At 43.8% G+C, this 20,840-nt stretch overlaps 1 long non-coding RNA gene across 1 annotated transcript; it reads left to right on the forward strand.

Moving 5' to 3' along the window:
- The first annotated feature begins 12,441 nt into the window (after positions 1–12,441).
- On the forward strand, positions 12,442–17,886 carry LOC127525984 (uncharacterized). The gene is made up of 2 exons (XR_007933606.1): positions 12,442–12,606; positions 17,686–17,886. It is a non-coding gene; the product is annotated as an uncharacterized LOC127525984 (long non-coding RNA).
- The last annotated feature ends 2,954 nt before the right edge of the window (positions 17,887–20,840 follow it).

Raw genomic sequence — 20,840 nt, forward strand, 5'->3', positions numbered from 1 at the left:
CCTGTGGCAAACAGGAAGCCACTGAAGAGAAGCTAAGACTGGGGTGATGTGAGTATGTTTTTGTGTGCCTGTTAGAAGCCTGGAAGCAGCATTCTGAATGAGCTGAAAACAAGCAAGGGATGAGTGGTTAACTCTAATGTATAATTAGTTACAATAGTCAAAGATGGAACCATCCATCCATCCATCCATCCTCTTCCGCTTATCCGAGGTCGGGTCGCGGGGGCAGCAGCTTGAGCAGAGATGCCCAGAATTCCCTCTCCCCGGCCACTTCTTCTAGCTCTTCTGGGAGAATCAAAAGGTGTTCCCAGGCCAGCCGAGAGACATAGTCCCTCCAGCGTGTCCTGGGTCTTCCCCGGGGCCTCCTCCCGGTTAGACGTGCCCGGAACACCTCACCAGGGAGGCGTCCAGGAGGCATCCTGATCAGATGCCTGAGCCACCTCATCTGACTCCTCTCAATGCGGAGGAGCAGCGGCTCTACTCTGAGCCCCTCCCGGATGACTGAGCTTCTCACCCTATCTTTAAGGGAGAGCCCAGACACCCTGCGGAGGAAACTCATTTCAACCGCTTGTATTCGCGATCTCGTTCTTTCGGTCACTACCCATAGCTCATGACCATAGGTGAGGGTAGGAACATAGATTGACTGGTAAATTGAGAGCTTCGCCTTGCGGCTCAGCTCCTTTTTCACCAAGACAGAACGATGCAGAGCCCGCATTACTGCAGATGCCGCACCGATCCGCCTGTCGATCTCATGCTCCATTCTTCCCTCACTCGTGAACAAGACCCCGAGATATTTGAACTCCTCCACTTGGGGCAGGATCTCGCTCCCATCCCTGAGAGGGCACTCCACCCTTTTCCGGCTGAGGACCATGGTCTCGGATTTGGAGGTGCTGATTCCCATCCCAGCCTCTTCACACTCAGCTGCGAACCGATTCAGAGAGAGCTGAAGATCACGGCCTGATGAAGCAAACAGGACAACATCATCTGCAAAAAGCAGTGACCCAATCCTGAGTCCACCAAACCGGACCCCCTCAACGCCCTGGCTGCACCTAGAAATTCTGTCCATAAAAGTTATGAACAGAATCGGTGACAAAGGGCAGCCCTGGCGGAGTCCAACTCTCACTGGAAACGATTTCGACTTACTGCTGGCAATGCGGACCAAGCTCTGGCACCAATCGTACAGGGACCGAACAGCCCTTATCAGGGGGTCCGGTACCCCATACTCTCGGAGTATCCCCCACAGGATTCCCCCGAGGGACACGGTCGAATGCCTTTTCCAAGTCCACAAAACACATGTAGACTGGTTGGGCAAACTCCCATGCACCCTCCAGGACCCTGCTAAGGGTGTAGAGCTGGTCCACTGTTTCCCGACCAGGACGAAAACCACACTGTTCCTCCTGAATCCGAGGCTCGACTATCCGACGGACCCTCCTCTCCAGGACCCCTGAATAGACTTTTCCAGGGAGGCTGAGAAGTGTGATCCCTCTGTAGTTGGAGCACACCCTCCGGTCCCCTTTCTTAAAGAGGGGGACCACCACCCGGTCTGCCAATCCAGAGGCACTGTCCCTGATGTCCATGCGATGTTGCAGAGGCATGTCAACCAAAACAGTCCTACAACATCCAGAGCCTTGAGGAACTCCGGGCGTATCTCATCCACCCCCGGGGCCCTGCCACCAAGGAGTTTTTTGACCACCTCGGTGACCTCAGTCCCAGAGATGGGGGAGCCCACCTCTGAGTCCCCAGGCTCTGCTTCCTCATTGGAAGGCATGTTAGTGGGATTGAGGAGGTCTTCGAAGTACTCCCCCCACCGACCCACAACGTCCCGAGTCGAGGTCAGCAGCGCACCATCCCCACCACATACAGTGTTGACACTGCACTGCTTCCCCCTCCTGAGATGCCGGATGGTGGACCAGAATCTCCTCGAAGCTGTCCGAAAGTCGTTCTCCATGGCCTCCCCAAACTCCTCCCACGCCCAAGTTTTTGCTTCAGCAACCACCAAAGCCGCATTCCGCTTGGCCTGCCGGTACCTATCAGCTGCCTCCAGAGTCCCACAGGACAAAAAGGTCCTGTAGGACTCCTTCTTCAGCTTGACGGCATCCCTCACCGCCGGTGTCTACCAACGGGTTCAGGGATTGCTGCCACGACAGGCACCGACCACCTTACGGCCACAGCTCTGGTCAGCTGCCTCAACAATAGAGGCACGGAACATGGCCCATTCGGACTCAATGTCCCCCACCTCCCTCGGGATGTGGTCGAAGTTCTGCCGGAGGTGGGAGTGGAAGCTACTTCTGACAGGGGGCTCTGCCAGACTTTCCCAGCAGACCCTCACAGCACGTTTGGGCCTACCAGGCCTGACCGGCATCCTCCCCCACCATCGAAGCCAACTCACCACCAGGTGGTGATCAGTTGACAGCTCCGCCCCTCTCTTCACCCGAGTGTCCAAGATATGTGGCCGCAAGTCCGATGACACGACCACAAAGTCGATCATCGAACTGAGGCCTAGGGTGTCCTGGTGCCAAGTGCACATATGAACACCCCTATGCTTGAACATGGTGTTCGTTATGGACAATCTGTGATGAGTACAGAAGTCCAATAACAAAACACCACTCGGGTTCAGATCGGGGGGGCCATTCCTCCCAATCACGCCCTTCCAGGTTTCACTGTCAATTGCCCATGTGAGCATTGAAGTCTCCCAGCAGTACGAGGGAGTCCCCAGAAGGTATGCCCTCTAGCACCCCCTCCAGGGACTCCAAAAAGGGTGGGTACTCCGAACTGCTGTTCAGTGCATACGCACAAACAACAGTTAGGACCCATCCCCCCACCCGAAGGCGGAGGGAGGCTACCCTCTCGTCTACCGGGGTAAACCCCAATGAACAGGCTCCAAGTCGGGTGGCAATAAGTATACCCACACCCGCTCAGCATCTCTCACCGGGGGAAACTCCAGAGTGGTAGAGAGTCCAGCCCCTCTCAAGGAGATTGGTTCCAGAGTCCAAGCTGTGCGTTAAGGTGAGTCCGACTATATCTAGCCGGAACCTCTCAACCTCGCGCACTAGCTCATGCTCCTTCCCCTTCAGAGAGGTGACATTCCATGTCCCAAGAGCCAGCTTCTGTAGCCGAGGATCGGACTGCCAAGGTCCCCGCCTTCGGCCACCACCCAACTCACACTGCACCCGACCTCCTTGGCCCCTCTCATAGGTGATGAGCCCATGGGAAGGGGGACCCACGTTGCCTCTTCGGGCTGTGCCCGGCCGAGCCTCATGGGTGCAGGCCCGGCCACCAGGCGCTCACCATCGATCCCCAACTCCAGGCCTGGCTCCAGAAGGGGGCCCCGGTGACCCGCATCCAGGCAAGGAAAAACGCTGTCCAAAGTTTTCATTCATCATAGGAGGTTTGAACCGCTCTTTGTCTCATCCCTCACCTAGGACCAGTTTGCCTTGGGTGACCCTACCAGGGGCATAAAGCCCCGGACAATAGAGCTCCTAGGATCATTGGGACATGGAAACCCCTCCACCACGATAAGGTGGTGGTTAAAGGAGGGAAAATGGAACCATTGTTAAGTATTTGTAATAATTTGTTGCAATCATCATTGCTGGGCAATGTTCTAATCCACTGCAGAGAGCCAACTAACCCAGGAAAGTTGAAATATGGTACTAGAATCCAGGTAGGCTGGATCAGTTATCCAGCAGCACTAATCACAAACCACTGTACTGCTTTGTCATCTGTGTATATTTAAAGGAGTTTTATAAGAGGAAGTGAAGTGCACTTTTTCAAATCCAGAATAAGCTTTTTTTTCCACTGTCTAATCAATCTATAAAATCTTCATAGTTTTAAAAATAAAGCAGCCTTGCTTTCCGAAACTGACAGACATCTCACTTAGTGATTCTTATGTTTTAAAATGCAAGAATTATGTATATATATATATATATATATATATATATATATATATATATACTGTATATATATATATATAGTGGAACCTCGGTTTGCAAGTAACTTGGTTTATGAGTGTTTTGGAAGACGAGCAAAAATTTTTAATAAATTTTGACTTGATAAACGAGCGAGGTCTTGCAGCACGAGTAGTATGTATACTCTTTGTCTGCTGAGCATCATGTGATCACAACTGAGCTGATGGTTCTTCTCTCTCTCGCTGCGGGATTGTGGGCAATCGTCTCCTATTCTCTGTCTGAGTCGGCGTGCCTCACTCATAGTAAACATCCGTACAAGCGTATACTGTTTACTACAGCATTATAGCATTGTGACTGTGTGTGCGCGCTTGCTTGTGTGTGTGTGTGTGCTCGCTCGCGCGTGTGAATGTGTGTGTGCTCGCTCGCGTGCACGTGTGTGTGTGTGTGTGTGTGTGTATGTGTGTGTGCTCGCACGCGCGTGTGTGCTGTGACATGCGAGTCCCCGTCTTGCACACTAAAACACAAAGCTGAGTCTCAGTACTTTAGCAACATCAGCTTTATTCAGCTTGAAACAGACACAGCAGTCAGGCAGGGCCCTGCACATTTATAATGTTCCTTGTTCCTTGTAGCACCCATCGACGGCAGGTGCTTATAGCATGTCCGCGATCTTTTCGGATTCACTTTTACGGCGAACTGCAACAGCGCTAGGAGACTGCGATTGCTTTGGGACGCTCTTCCGCGTGTCATCCCGTTGGGTGGAATCCCACAAGAGTTTAGAAACTCACTCACACCAGCCATGATTCTTTTCAAAGGTAAAGTGCAGGTTAATTTGTTTTATGTATTTCTACTTTATATTTTGTATTAATCATTTTTATATGAATAGTTTTGGGTTGTGGAAGAAATCATCTGAGTTTCCATTATTTCTTATTGGGAAATTCACTTTGATATACGAGTGCTTTGGACTACGAGCACGTTTCCGGAATGAATTATGCTTGCAAACCGAGGTTCCACTGTATATATATATATATATATATATATATATATATATATATATATATATATATATATAATTAATCAAAAATGCATCAAAAGTAATCATAGTTAGCTTTATCTTATCTTAGGTAAATAACATGACATATCCAATAAAATTAACAAGTACAGAGAAAAACAGTTTAGGATAAACAAAGTCATAGTTATTTGAGTTTAATCAAAGCTTTAGAACAGAATGCAAAAAAGATTTTCTATACATGATGCTTTATTAGTTAAATGGTGGCCAGTCTTCAGTATACAAGTTGTATAAGGCTGCAAAATGCACGATTCTCTGAAGCAATCTGTTTTATGTCTTTTACAGCTGTTTGTTTTACTCCTGACATCTTTTGTAAGACGTGAGGTTAGATCCATTTGCTCTGACATCTTTGTAACATCTGGCTCAGCAAGCAGAATGTATATATTTTTTCTTAAGCCAATCATATCAACAAAACAACAATGAACAATTTCACTGATTAAGCTTTCCTTTGCAGAGCACAAATGCCTGAAATTGTAGCATTTACAATTTTGGACCTATTATTCCATAAGGGCTGCACAACATTTAGATGGCCGCAATATTTATACTTGAAAGAATACATAGAATTTGTTTGCCTGCTAGAAACATTTTCTTTCTTCTTTTTGAATTTTCAAGAGATGTCAACTGATCCATTGTAAGTGAACATGACTTGCTCACAGATGCTGCATATTTACTGCAGCTAGCTTTATCACCTCAATGCACAGTCCTGTTGTGAAAGATTCTTTTGAAATAAGCTACATTACAATTTGTTAATTATGAATTGCAGTGAATAAACAGTTTTTCAACAGTTTCTAAAATGTTTTGAACAGTTTACATTTTATCACTTAAACACCTGAAAATATATTAAAGTTATATTTCTACCATTAACATTAAACATTACATATGTTTCCTGTGAGAATCATACATTTCAAAATAAATGCTTCAACATTTCTGAATTTGCATTTTAGCCTGGTCTGGTTTGAAACTAGTTTTTTTTTTATAATCCTTTCTGATTGTTAATAAGAAAAACCCGTATCTTATTGAATAGGCAAACTATGTGATAGTCATCCACTCTTCAGTTGCTTTCTATTAGAGCTGGTTGATGGGCTTATAAGTTTTTAGTCTTTTAATTTCAGTTAAAAAAATATTTTTTCCAGTCATTACTGTTCCATCAGCCAATCAACCAATCAACATTTTCTTAGTTTGTTCTTAAGTCATGGCTTTCTTGTGTATGCATTTGGCTCTTAATAAAAAAAATAAGCCAATCGTTAAGTTACTACTGAACATAAGGAAATTCCATTTACTAGAATTAATCTGCCCCTTTAACGTTTAACAAACTGTAACAAGACAAGAGTATTATAGTACTGTTTTACTGACCCTCAAAACTGTGTTTCAATCCCAGGCCATTCTGTGTGGATTCTGCATCTTCACTTGTCTACTTTATTTATTCTCCACTCTGGTACCCTCTCACACTCCAGGGCTGTGTGCATGCTAGATTAATTTGTGACACTGTATTGGCAGAGTGTCGGAAAGTGTGTGTACATGAATGTAAAGTGTATTGTTAGGGACTGATGTCACATATACTGTTGGTTCTTGTCTAACATCTTTTTGCTGCTAGAACAGGTTCTGGCCCCTGCAACACTGAATTAGATTAGGTTTGGAAATGGATGAAAGGATGTAGTATTATAACAACATGTCACAAACATCTTTGAACTTGCTTCTTTAAAATGAATGTTCTGCTTCCCATTTCCTCTTACTATGCACTGTGTTTTAAGTGTTCATAAAGGTTATGTCATATATGGTCCCTACTTGGCTTGCTTACTTGTGTACTATTGAAACACTTTTCTGCATATATTTTTATTTCACTTGGGTGGTTTGTTTCTGTGGGGATTTCACTTCCGACATTAGTTGTTTTGTTTTGTTTTTGTTTTAGAGGGTTCATTTCCACTGCAGTCTTGTTTTATTTATTTGATGCCATGTTGAACACACATTATCACATTCTTAGTCCTGTTGTTGCGGCGTACCCGTACATGACTAGATAGATAGATAGATAGATAGATAGATAGATAGATAGATAGATAGATAGATAGATAGATAGATAGATAGATAGATAGATAGATAGATAGATAGATAGATAGATAGATAGATAGATAGACTTTATTTGTCCCCAAGGGGAAGAGTATAGCATCAAGTCAATGAAACTTCTGGGATAATGAGCTGGTCAGTTAAGTAGCAGAGGGGGTTGTTAATCAGTTTCAGCTGTTTTGGTGTCAATGAAATTAACAACAGTTGCACTAGAGGGGCAACAATGAGATGATCTCAAAAACAGGAATGGTTTAACAGGTGGAGGCCATTGACATTTTTCCCTCCTCATCTTTTCGGACTGTTTTTTCACTAGATTTGCATTTGGCTACGGTCAGTGTCACTACTGGTAGCGTGAGGCAATACCTGGACCCAACAGAGGTTGCACAGGTAGTCCAACTTCTCCAGGATGGGACATCAATACATGCCATTGCCAGAAGGTGTGCTGTGTCTCCCAGCACAAGGGCATGTAGGTGATTCCAGGAGATAGGCAGTTACTCTAGGAGAGCTGGACAGGGCTGTAGAAGGTCCTTAACCTATCAGCAGGACCGGTATCTGCTCCTTTGGGCAAGGAAGAACAGGATGAGCACTGCCAGAGCCCTACAAAATGAACTCCAGCAGGCCACTGGTGTGAATGTCTCTGACCAAAAAATCAGAAACAGACTTCATGAGGGTGGCCTGAGGGCCCGACGTCCTCTAGTGGGCCCTGTGCTCACTGCCCGGCAACGTGAAGCTCGATTTGCATTTGCCACAGAATACCAGAATTGACAGGTCCACCACTGGTGCCCTGTGCTTTTCACAGATGAGAGCAGGTTCACCATGAGCACATCTGACAGACGTGAAAGGGTCTGGAGAAGCCGTGGAGAACGTTATGCTGCCTGTAACATCGTTCAGCATGACTGGTTTGGTGTTGGGTCAGTGATGGTCATGGAGGGATGCACAGACCTCTACAGGCTAGAGAATGGCACATTGACTGCCATTAGGTATTGGGATGAAATCTTTGGACCCATTGTCAGACCCTATGCTGGTGCAGTGGGTCCTGGGTTCCTCATGGTGCACGACAATGCCCAGCCTCATGTGGCGAGAGTATGCAGGCAGTTCCTAGAGGATGAAGGAATTGATACCATTGACTGGCCCCCACGCTCGCCTGACCTACATCAAATAGAATACCTTTGGGACATGTTTCGGTCCATCCAATGTCGGCAGGTTGCACTTCAGACTCTCCAGGAGCTCAGTGATACCCTGGTCCAGGTCTGAGAGGAGATCCCACAGAACACCATCCGTCGTCTCATTAGGAGCATGCCCTGATGTTGTCAGGCATGTATATAAGCATGTGGGGGCTTTGCAAACTACTGAGTACAATTTTGAGTTGTTGCAATGAAATTTTGAAAAAATGGACTAGCCTGCCTCATCATTTTTTTACTTTGATTTTTGGGGTGTCTTTGAATTCATCCCTCTGTAGATTTATAATTTTCATTTCCATCAAACAATGTGGTATCCTTTCGTTCCTAACACATTACCCAGTCCATATCAGTATAGATATCCAGCATGATGTTTTTCCCATTGAGATCTGATGTGTTTTCAAAGCGTTCCTTTAATTTTTTTGTGCAGTTTATATATATATATACAAGGCTGCAGACAAGAAAAAGGTTTGGGGATGGCCACCCCGTATACTGGAAAACTCATCCAAATAAAAGAAGCATGACTTTACAGATCGGAGTTACCAGTTGAACTGAACTAACAGGGTGAGTCTGTTTTATAAGTATGGTGGATAGGAGGAAGAGGCGGAGTCAGGATGGTTGAAACAGGAAACGATGTGGCAGGAAGGTGAATTCTGGGTACCGGAAGAGATGTCATCAAGGTTGGCCAGAAGTGATATTAGTGGGTGGACTAGTGGTGATGTCACTGAGAGGCAGGGCTGAATTGCTGAGGAACAAGAGGAGAGAGGATAAGGTCAGAGCGTCTGACTGATAAATAGAACTATTTGAGCATGTAAACTGTCCCCCATGAACACATGTGTGACAATATACGAGGGCCAGTCAAATTGTTCCTGGAACTGTGATATAGCGGGAGAGTGAGAGATCAGATTATGCACACATTGTTGTGGAGGGGAGCGCAGCATGTCTGTAAACCAGTTACAACAGGTCTGGATTGATTTTGGCATTTAGTATTGTTTTAATTACTGTTTGAGTTAGACATGTGCATAGTCATTTGACGCAATGTCGCAGTTCGAAGAACGTACTAATATCAAGTTCATGTGCACATTGGGGAAATCAGCTTCTGATATGCTAGCGGCATTGCAGTGCTAGAGTATGGGTCCCCAATTTGCACATAACTCTTTTCCTTTTGTTTGGAATTCTAGTGAATTAATTATTGCTTCATTTTGACCACATTTTGGCTAGTGTTATATTTTATTTCCCAGGTTCTTTACTTGCTGTCCTGTTAACTGATTTTAATTATTGTCACCTGTATTAAGCCTTGATTTTTTAGTTTCTTGACTTACTGGTTGCAATTTTGACTTGTCATGGTGACTATAACACATTTCCTAATTCTATTTTTCAATTTTGCTGCTTCATCCCCTGTGCAGTCAGTGCACCAAATTTCAACAAATTTGATTTCAACAAACCCTTAGTTAATACACTGCCTAGTTATCATTTTATAATAGGATTCAATATGTTGTTATCATTAGTGGGAACCAGGCATCAGAGCAGCACAGTGGAGCATGGACAAGATATACATCTAGTGGATGTTTGTTTTCCTTTTTCTTTCTCCTGTATTGCCCAGTTGTCACCACATAACACATAATAAAAGAGAAAAATATAAAATGGGTTCAGAAAAATTAAACCAAGCTATGAATATATGATATGAAATATCAGTTACCAACATCAATTCAGAATGAAAAAAATGTACATTGGATATACATTTTTCAGGCGGCACATATCCCAGAAAAAGTAGGCTATTTTATCTCACAGCCTAACGCGAGTCAAGAAAAAAATGGCACTCATATACAGTATTTGAAAACAGGCGTGTGAGGGGAAGATACCCAAAAGTTAGACAAAATTAGGGTTAGGTTTACCTTTAAAGCTGGTTTAATTTTTTAAAATAAACAACTTTGAAAGCAACAAAGCACATCAACATCATAAAACACGAGATTCTAATATGACAGGTACAAGGGCAGGCTGACACAAGGGCAGGTTTCTTGTTACAAAATTGTAAACTTTTTTTTTGGTCTAAATACATTTTTTTTACGGAGCAATTAAAGTTTTTTTGAAGATTGAACATCATATATGATAGTTTAATGGTTATTTCCATAAATAATTATCTCTGGAACAATTTTAAATTTTACTCAACTTACTATGTTGCCTTTTTGTTTTCCATGGGGTTGCATTTTGTGTTATTGTTTCCATAATGCAGCAGATTGCTGATGAAAGAGCTCTGTGTGTCTTTATAACCCAGGACTGTGTGCTATGTGGGGTCCAAAGTTGTGCCTTCTGTACTATATACTCCGTGTGTCATTATAGCTTTTTTGGGTGCTGACTTCTTGCACTATTCCTTTAGAAACCATTTTTTCCTGATTTCATTCATGACTGAGTATTATATTTTTATTATTCATCTCCTAGTTCTTTTTTAGCCTGTTAGAACTGGTAAGCTTTGTCTCACTGGTGGTACACTTAACTGTTTCAGCAAAGTGATTCAGTTTTGAAAAAAGGTTCAAAGTGTTAGGATTGGTATTTTTTCATTTATTTTTTATGAGATTATCTGAAGTACTGCATACAAAATATGCATCCATTTTGGGGTTTTATTACCTGAAGAATTAAATTCTGTCCAAATCTTTTATCTAGAACAGCACCTGAAAAAGTTAAGTAACTTTACAGATATGCCACAGTGCCATTTTATTAAATTACAGGAGCTGTCATTTTGAGAGGTTAGTGTCATCAGTTGCTTTGGCAATCTTCCCAGAATGCTCTAGAAATGTGCGAAAAGTGACATAATCAGAGCAACAGTATAAAGGTCAGTGTGTGCATTCCTGTGGTATCTGAGACTAGAATAGGAACAGTGTCACTGAGTGATTCTTGCAACAACAAACTTTTTGTTGGTAACAAACTCACTTTTAGTAGTAAGGTCTTTAATTTCTTTGATTAATGACTAATCGGTTTGACTTTTGGTAACGATATTGACTTAAATTTTCAGCTAAGTTTCATTTACTGATTCTATCCATTAAAATTTTCAATGTCTCTTTCTGAGTCAGTGCAGTGTGCAAAGGCTGGAACAGCCTAAGACTTCCAACAGCAACTCAGACAGTACCCTCCTAAGCTTTATGTTTATGTGTAACACAAATGCAGTAGGAAAGGCATATTGAGTGTCCATTGCTGTAATGATTTAGCACACACCCTTTTTGAAACAGTCACCAATGCCCAGCTTGATGTTGCAATTGGGACAGTAGAGGCAAATTTCTTTGCAAACTTTTCTTATAATATTTTATGTTGCTCAAGCATGAGAGGGTAGACAGTGCCAGATCCGTACGATCGAAGCGCCCCTTGCGTTCTTGTAGGCTACCATAGCACAAGGCTTAGTGACTTCCACATTTCCCCTGATATGAAATACCATTGTTGCATTGTGAACAGTGCTTAGGGGGCTTTTGCAATGAAGCTTCAAGCTACTGTATTCATTAGGCATATCACAATGGTTCAATCATATAACTCTGTATGCGTCGATTTCACTATCCATGTCAACGTCTGATGACCAATTCACATTGTCATCACTACTGCTTGATTCAACTAATGGTTCAGTTTCAGTTTGTTTTAGAACTGGTATTATAACTTGTTTGTACGCCATTGTCTTTTGGTTGAAGGCTCTGTCCCACTCATGAATATTGATGAGTCAACTTAGTGTGGCAAAACACATAGAAATATTTATATTTTTTTACAGAACAATATTATTTTATGCACTAGATGGCAGCATAATACTTTGCCAAGATTTATTTGGGCTTTACACTATAAAGAGGATCAATAAATGTCACCTGAGTCTGACTCAAGCTTAACTGTACTTACATAGAATTTCGAGGCCAAGTCACACTTAGGGCTAATGCCAAGGAAGTTAAATCACTCTGAGAGTAGTAACCCAGCAATCTCTCTTATTATTTAATTTAAAACATGTTTACTGTTCATAAAATCTATCTAACAGATGATATGAGTCCATTTATAGCACATTATGTCTTTATTTCTTTCCCCAACTCTGTAACCAGAAGTATTCTTAAAGTATTCTTAAAGACTGAAGAACAGTCGTAGACTACTAAGTACTGTTGTAAGTCGCTCTGGATAAGAGCGTCTGCTAAATGATGTAAATGTAAATGTAAATGTATTCTGGCTGTTGGGCCTGGCTTTCAATTGCAGACTCTTTTCAAGATTTAAAATATTGTGACGTGTCTTGCCATTGCATGGGCTGTAAGGAGTGGAAGCAGTATTGGGGTGGAGTCTTGGGGGAACACTTTTTGTAAGGGCTTGGGGCACCTCCCTAGAGAGAGAGAGAGTTGAGTGACAGGGATCCAGGTTAATTAACGGTGTGTGAAGAAAATGGGAGGTGGTGTCCAGAAGTGCTGCAGAAGACAGCACCAAGTGGTGATGGGAACGAACAGTTAAAGCGGTAGATAGGATGAAGGTGAATTATCTTTGTTATTTTGGAAGTATCCCCGTGACCCAGACAATGGGCGGCGGTAGGGCACCGTTTATATCGCAGCATATTCAATAATAAGCCAATCGGCATTTGGAAGACTCCCCCGGCAAGCGGCTCCTGAGTGTGTTTCTTCGACGGGATGTCACATTGGTGTCAGAAGTGGAATCTGGTTATTAGACAAATGTAGTCGCGACAGTGTGGAGATGAAATGAAGCAGAAGTCAAAGTACGGGTGAGAGTGTATTTAAAGAAGTATTCACGCCGCATATAAGTTCGCCTAGGCAGTTAGCATTCATGGAGGAGGGCAGGTTTTCAGCCCGCATAAAACATTTGCATTTATGAGGCCCAATGTTATGGAAGATGCTCAATTTAATGCGAGGCTGGACAGAGCGATAGGAATTTAAACAGCACTTCCTTTATTTAGCAAATACGTACGGATGGATGGAGGATTATGGAGCAGGGCAGTTGTTGACACACATAGATGGAGAGGCAATAAACGTGTTGGCTGAAGGATTGCGCGAAGGGCGCCGTGGCTACACAGAACTGTTATGCTGCTTGGAGAACACGTGGCTGAGGGTGGATAGGAAGGCGGTGCATGTGAGTGCTGGAATAAAGACACAACAGATGGGTGTGACTGTGTTAAAGATTGGCAGATTTGATGGAACTGGGTCTTGGGAAGCATACAACACCCATTTTCGCATGATTGCCAGGGCAAATGGCTGGAGTTTGGAGGACCAAGCTGTGCAGCTGGTTGCAGCATTGGATGTTGATGCATTGGTGACACTGATGGATGTGCCAGAAGATGAGCTGTTAAATGCCCATGCTTTGGAAATTGCATTGGAGCGACAATTTGGCCATGTAGAAGCTGTGACTGCAATAAGATAACAGCTGGAGCAGAAGGTTTGCAGGACAACTGAGGCCCTGGGGGCATTTGCAGCAGATGTACAGTCTCTAGTGTGACAGGGTTATCCCCATTTCGACAGAACAGTGCAGGCAGAGTTGACTAAGGAGGCATTTCTGCGGGGTTTGAGCCCACCATATCTCAGACAGCAAGTCCATTTCGCTAAGCCTGAGACCTTGGAACAAGCTTTGTCTGCAGCCCAGGAGGCAGAACAAATACTTAGAGAGGGTATCCAGCAAACTAAGGTCATAGATGTAGAACAAGACTATGAGGTGGTGGCTCCAGTGAATACCATACAGAAATTCAGGAATCCTTCAAGCCTAATGTGCCCACCCCGCTGCTTGTACTGTAGACAACATGGACACTTGCAGCATGACTGCCCCAGTAGGGCTAAACAAGAGGATTCCCAAGTAAGCACTGTACCAGAAAACAACAAGGGACAGGTGTAGGAGGGATGACGCTGACCCCAAGAACAGTCCCTGTTGGTCAGTTGGGTGAAGGAGATTACTGTCACCTTTCAGTTTTGATTGACAGCCATGTATGCAAGGCACTGGTGGATACAGGGTCAACTGCATCTATTATCCATCCTAACATGCTGGATGTGGCGGTCCTATGTACAGCCATTTCTACTATGTTGATGATGGCTACAGGTGAGATGACCCCCATGTTAGGCAGAGCACAAGTAGACATTTGTATTGCTGAGAAGCGGTGGGTGCACAATGTCTGGGTGGCTAATATTAACAACTCCTGTATCTTGGGACTTGATTTCTTACAAGCAGCTGGAGTGTGAACAGATCTTCAAATGGGGACTCTGTATCTTCAAGGCATTGGGACACTCCCCTTGTTAGGGCACCAGCAAGGCAGAAGGGAACCATCAGTGGAAGCTCCCCAAGAAGAACATGTGCCTATTCCCACTAACATCACTCAACCAGTACCAGCAATGAAGGTTGTCCGCACTGCTTGGAATGCCAACAAGAAAGGGTTAACACACAAGCAACAGCGCCAGCTCTGGCGGTTGTTACATGACTTTAGGGACCGTTTTGCTACCTCCGCAGATGATGTTGGCCAGACTCATCTTGTGCAGCATGACATCAATACTGGGAGTGCTTCCCCTATTAAACAGCACCCCCACCGTATACCACTGGCTAGGCAAACAGCAGCTGAGAACATTCTGCAGGAGATGAGACAGGCTGGGATTATCTAACCCTCTGAGTCTCCCTGGGTCTCTCCTGTGGTCCTTGTCCCCAAGAAGGATGGCAAGTGGCGTTTTAGTGTTGATTACCGGCGGGTAAATGCTGCAACCATCAAGGACTCCTATCTGTTGCCTCACATTGAAGAGCCAAGAGGATTTGGTGGCAGGATCAGCCTGGTTTTCATCACTAGACCTGCGCAGTGACTGCTGGCAGGTGCCACTAACACCTGAATCTCTACCTAAGACTGCATTCTCCACAGGAAAGGGACTCTGGAAGTTTCGAGTTATGCCTTATGGTCTTTGCAATGCTCCAGCTACATCTGAATGGTTAATGGATAAGGTATTGGCAGGTATGTCTGGTACTCAATGCCTTGTCTACTTGGATGATTTACTGGTTCATGGCATTCCAGGAGGCTCTGGAGTCCTTGAGGAAGGTTCTGCAGAAGGTTTGTGTGGCCAACCTTAAACTTCATCCTGATAAGTGCCATCTTCTCCGGAGAGAAGTGTCATTTCTGGGTCACCATGTGAGTCAAAGAGGTGTCACCACAGAGAAAGATAAGGTATCTATTGTGCAAGAGTGGCCAGAGCCACAGGATCGAAGGCAGATTCGAGAATTTCTTGGACTGGCCTCTTACTATATGCGATTTGTACCTGAATTTGCCACTATTGCTGCACCCTTGCACCATTTATTGAGCCCAGATGAAGCATTCCAGTGGGGGCGACCAACAAGCCGCCTTCTGTAAATTGAAAGGAGCCCTTTGCGGTGCACCGATCTTGACTCCACCCAATATTGACCTGCCGTTCCTCCTTGACACCGATGCCAGTGATGTGGGCTTAGGGGCTGTGCTGTCACAGCAGCACCCAGAGGGAGAGCGTGTGGTGGCTTACTATAGCCGTGCTCTCAGAAGAGCTGAGAGGAATTATTGCGTGACTCGGAGGGAGCTCCTTGCCCTGGTGGAATCTGTTTGTCACGTCAAGCACTACCTGTGTGGCCTCTGTTTTGTGGTCTGGTGGAATCTGTTTGTCACTTCAATCACTACCTGTGTGACCTCTGTTTTATAGTCCGCAGTGATCATGCAGCTCTCCTGTGGTTACTGTCTTTTCGAGAACCTGAGGGTCAGATTGCTCGCTGGTTGAAGGAGCTTCAGACTTACCACTTTCGAATAGAGCATCGACCTGGAGAGCAACACAAAAATGCATATGCTCTGTCTCGATGACCCTGCACAGATCAGGGGTGTGCCTATTGTAAGTGAAGGGAGCATCAAGATCAAAGCTGTGAGGATCCTGATAAGGTTCAGTGCCAAGCTCTTTCAGTGCCAGGTTGTGCCCAAGAGTGGCGAGTCAGTCAGGAATGTGACCCCGAGGTCAAGAAGGTCCTCCACTGGAAAGAGGAAAAGCATCGTCCCTGCTGGGAGGAAGTGGCATTTGAGTCACTTGCAATTAAGTGTCTTTGGTCCCAGTGGGACAGCTTGGTTGTGGAAGAGGGGGTATTGAAGTGACAGTGGAGGGACCCTGTGACTGGAGAAGGGAAGTGGCAGGTTGTTGTACCACAACAGCTGAGTGAAGAGATCCTGAGGAACATGCATGGAGCGCTCGGAGTTGGTCATTGTGGAGTCACCAAGACCTTAAGGCCCGTGAGGCAGGCGTTTTATTGGGGACAGTGCAGGCGCAGTGTTGAGGACTACTGCCGCAGGTGTGATTTATGCGCATCCAGGAAAGGGCCCCAAGGAAGGTCTACTGCCCCACTACAACAGTATCAGGTAGGGGCTCCAATGGAACAGGTGGCAATTGACATTCTTGGGCCATTTCCCTGCTCAGAGATGGGGAATCGGTTTGTTTTAGTCGTGATGGACTATTTTACCAAGTGCCCCCAGGCCTATGCACTGCCTAATCAAGAAGCTGAGACTGTTGCTGAAGCTCTAATTTCAGGATTCTTTAGCCGGTTTGGGATTCCTGTCAAACTGCATTCAGACCAAGGGAGAAACTTTGAAAGCCAGGTCTTTCAAAAAGTATGTGAGAGGCTTGGCATCCAGAAAACCCAAACCACCCCTCTGCACACCCAAAGTGATAGGCTAGCCGAGCGGTTTATCCAGACTCTGACCACACAGCTGGCTCTTACTACCTCTAAAGATCAAAAGGACTAGGACCAGCAGCTGGCTCTGGTTCTAATAGCCTGCCGATCAGCTGTGCAGGAATCCTGTGGATGCACCCCTGCCTTATTAATGCTGGGATGAGAGCTGCGTGTTTCCCTTGACACCCCAGCTGAACCTCCAGGCCCTGACTATGCTCACAAGTTGCAGGATCGATTGGAGGTGGCACATAACTTTGCAAGGGGCCGGATAAGAGTAGCAGCAGAGAAACAGAAGTGCCACTATGACATTCGGGTTCGGGGGCAGCCTTTTCAAGCTGTTGATCAAGTTTGGGTGTATGGGCCAAAAAGACAGAAGGTACGCTCTCCAAAGCTGGACAGTCCTTGGGTGAGACCCTGTCAGGTGTTGGAACAGGTGGGAGATGTTCTTTACTAGGTCCAGTTACCACCTCCGAGCAGGAGAGTGTTTTTGCATCAGGACCGTCTGGCCAGCTACAGAGGTTGTGCTCCTTCACAACCTGCACCCATGACTGCCACAACACCTTCCACAAATCCTGACTCAGATGTTACATGACTTGCCCTGCATGACTCCACTAACAGACGCCCATGCTAGTAAAGACTGCTGCATGATTATGTGCTTCCTTGGGGACGAGGAGCTGAGGAGGGGGCAGTGTGACGTGTCTTGCCATTGCATGGGCTGTAGGGAGTGGAAGCAGTGTTGGGGTGGAGTCTTGGGGGAACACTTTTTGTAACAGCTTGGGGCACTTCCCTAGAGAGAGAGAGTTGAGTGACAGGAATCCGGGAGGTGGTGGCCAGAAGTGGTAGTTGTTGCTGGAGCAAAAGGAAGACAGCACCAAATGGTGAAGGGAACGAACAGTTAAAGAGGTAGATAGGACGAAGGTGAATTATCTTTGTTATTTTGGAGGTGTCCCCGTGACCCAGACAACAGGCGGCGGTAGGGCACCGTTTATATCGTGGCATATTCTATAAAAAGCCGGTCAGCATTTGGAAGACTCCCCCGAACAAGTGGCTCCTGAGTGTGTTTATTTGACGGGACTGTAATAAAATCACATATATGTTAGTATAACTTATAAATATAAAAGCATCAATCATAGTGATGATCAAATTATATTTGTTGTACACGGCACTGAATATTTACACTTTTTTGTGTTTTGATTTATTCAAAGCAAAGCTTGGGGCAGACCACAACTGTACTCATTTTTTTATTTTTGGTTTAATAAATTTCTGAACTTACATATTGATTTTCTGCATGTTTCTACAACAAAAAAGCATTATTGTGTACTTTGAAGTAATCATAAATTAAAAATGTTTTTCTGAGGCTTTTTTTTTCATTAAGGTTGTAATCACATTTCTACAATTCTGATTATAACAACATCCAGTTCTGATGACTCATGATGAAACATACCACATTCAATAAAATCATTTTATGTATGTATGTATGTATATATGTATGTATGTATGTATTTATTTATTTTAATTGGTCTTAAAAGGAGTCCAAACTAAGTCTCTTGATGTAACTAAATCATTTTCCTTTATAGGAGGAGGTAGAAGTTTAAGAGGCTGATTGAATAAGTGTGTTGCTGGCTAATTTTAGAGCTTAAGGTAAACTTTCTTATCCTTTTTGCCAGACACACAGCAATCTGGAGAACAGATTTTGAAACAGATTTTCATCCCTTGTTTTCCCCTGACAGAGATAAACACCTTGTCATCTTGCTGCCACATTGAATCACTGCCTTCCCAGTTGGCCTTCGCCCTCACTAACAATGCTATACTGCTTACTTAGTTCAACTTTCTACATCCAAAGCTTACACACAGTATTATTGCCTTATTGAAAACGCTGTGTTTGCAAATGTATTTGCTTGATTTAACATGAAGAATCCTTTACTGTATATGAAATAAGTTACTTAGTGTAAGTACTTTTTTTGAGAATATTAATTGGCATGATGTTTTAATATCATTGTCAATGTGGCAGCAAATAAAATGTCCAAAAACAATTACTGAAAACTACTTTGTCTTTGAATGGGTTTTGACTTCAAAAGGTGATAAAAGTGCAGTTTTCTATTTTCTTCAATTTTCTACATAACTATATGATTAAAGCATGAAAAAAGGATGATTTTACTGCAGTACTGAGATTAAAGTGTTTGCTATGCACTTTTAAATAATTATCAGACTTACACTGCATCAGAAAATTTTGAAAGGAGACATACTGTATCAAATGAATTTCAATCCACATCAAAATGTTCTGTGGAAGCTAAAATAGAAAATGGATTAAGAAGAGAGAAACACATTGTAGAAAGCAATGTATTGGAAGGACATAGTGATGAAAGTTCAGCCAAATCATAGACTTGCTAATATTAGAATGATTAATGACAATACCATACAAAAAAAGCTAAATGAGGGTCTTATTTTACTTTCCTGATGCTAAGGGACATGGGAAATGCATCATAAAACAATTTATACAAACTGGAGATGTGACACAGCCTTTCTGCGTTCTCCCATAACTGCAACACTGCTGACACAGTCTAAAACAGTGCAAAAACAAAGAAAAAGAACTAACTTTTGCGAGGGAGGGGACTCCTATTTCCCCTTCTTCTCAGAAATTCTCACATTTCTTGAATCTTCTTGAGGCTTGTCAAAGTTATGGACTCTGTTCCCTTGTCATGTCAGCATCTACTGTTAACTGAAAAGCTTAGTTTAGCCACCAACCCACCCTGCCTATGAAGAGCTGTCTGTCATGTACCACATTTTATAAAGATTACAAGACAACCTAAGGTCAAATTTATAACTGCTTTTTGGTATGTTTCAAGGATGGAGAATTTGTTTACGATAATACTAAAACTAAATGCTTTTTTTAAAGTGGGCATAGTTTGATTAAATCCATTAAGTGATTTGTCTTTGTTTATTGACAGTGAATACCTCAGCATGAACAATTTAAATACAGATTTTTAAACTTTGTAGAATACTGTGCCTTGTTTGTAATTACTGTATATGATTGTTGACATGCCTGTGCCGATCATCAAAAGGATTCTATTTGCATGATGTTCATTTTGTTTAGAAAAAAAAATCTTCTTAATATAAAATATGGCAGCAATATAAAATGGGAATGCCTTGCGTGTTGCTTCCTCTGTCTTGTTAGTTTATCTTTTGTTTTGTATTTTAGACTCATCTCCTTATCTCACTGAAACTTCTCAACTGCTTTTCCTGGAAAGGGTCACAGTGGCAGTAGGCCAAGCAGGTCAGTCCAGACATTCCTGTCTCCAGCTATAGATTCCTGGAGAATTCTCAGGGATTCCTAACTCAGCCAGGAGATAAACACTCCAGCATATCCTTGGTCTGCCACAGGGTCTCCGCCCAATGAGATGTGCCCAGAGTAGCTCTGCTTGGCATCCTTACAACATGCCCAAACAACCTCAAATATCTCCTCTCAATCCAGAGGAGCAGAGACTACTCTGGTTCTCCTGTTTAGTTGCTGCCGCTCTCATTCACATGTCCAATTCACAATCACTTTTTCATTCATTCAAAAACAAGATCCAGAGATACAGTAATCCCTCGCTACTTCACGGTTCACTTTTCGCAGATTCATGACTTCGCGGATTTTATATGTAAGCATATCTAAATATATAACGCGGATTTTTCACTGCTTCGCGGGTTTCTGCGGACAATAGGTCTTTTTACTTCTGGTATTTGCTTCCTCAGTTGGTTTGCCCAGTTGATTTCATACAAGAGATGCTATTGGCGGATGGCTGAGAAGCTACCCAATTAGAGCACACAGTTAAGTTCCTGTGTGCTGCTGATTGGCTCAGCGACGGAGTGCTGCATTAACCAGGAAGTCTCATCTCACTCATTCAGCATTAACGTGCTCTTGCTACTGCATTCAGGGGATTATCACCTTCATCATCATCATTTTTACTGCGCAGCATATTCATCACCATCATCACG

The sequence above is a fragment of the Erpetoichthys calabaricus genome, chromosome 15 (assembly GCF_900747795.2).
Source record: "Erpetoichthys calabaricus chromosome 15, fErpCal1.3, whole genome shotgun sequence".
NCBI lineage: Eukaryota > Metazoa > Chordata > Cladistia > Polypteriformes > Polypteridae > Erpetoichthys > Erpetoichthys calabaricus.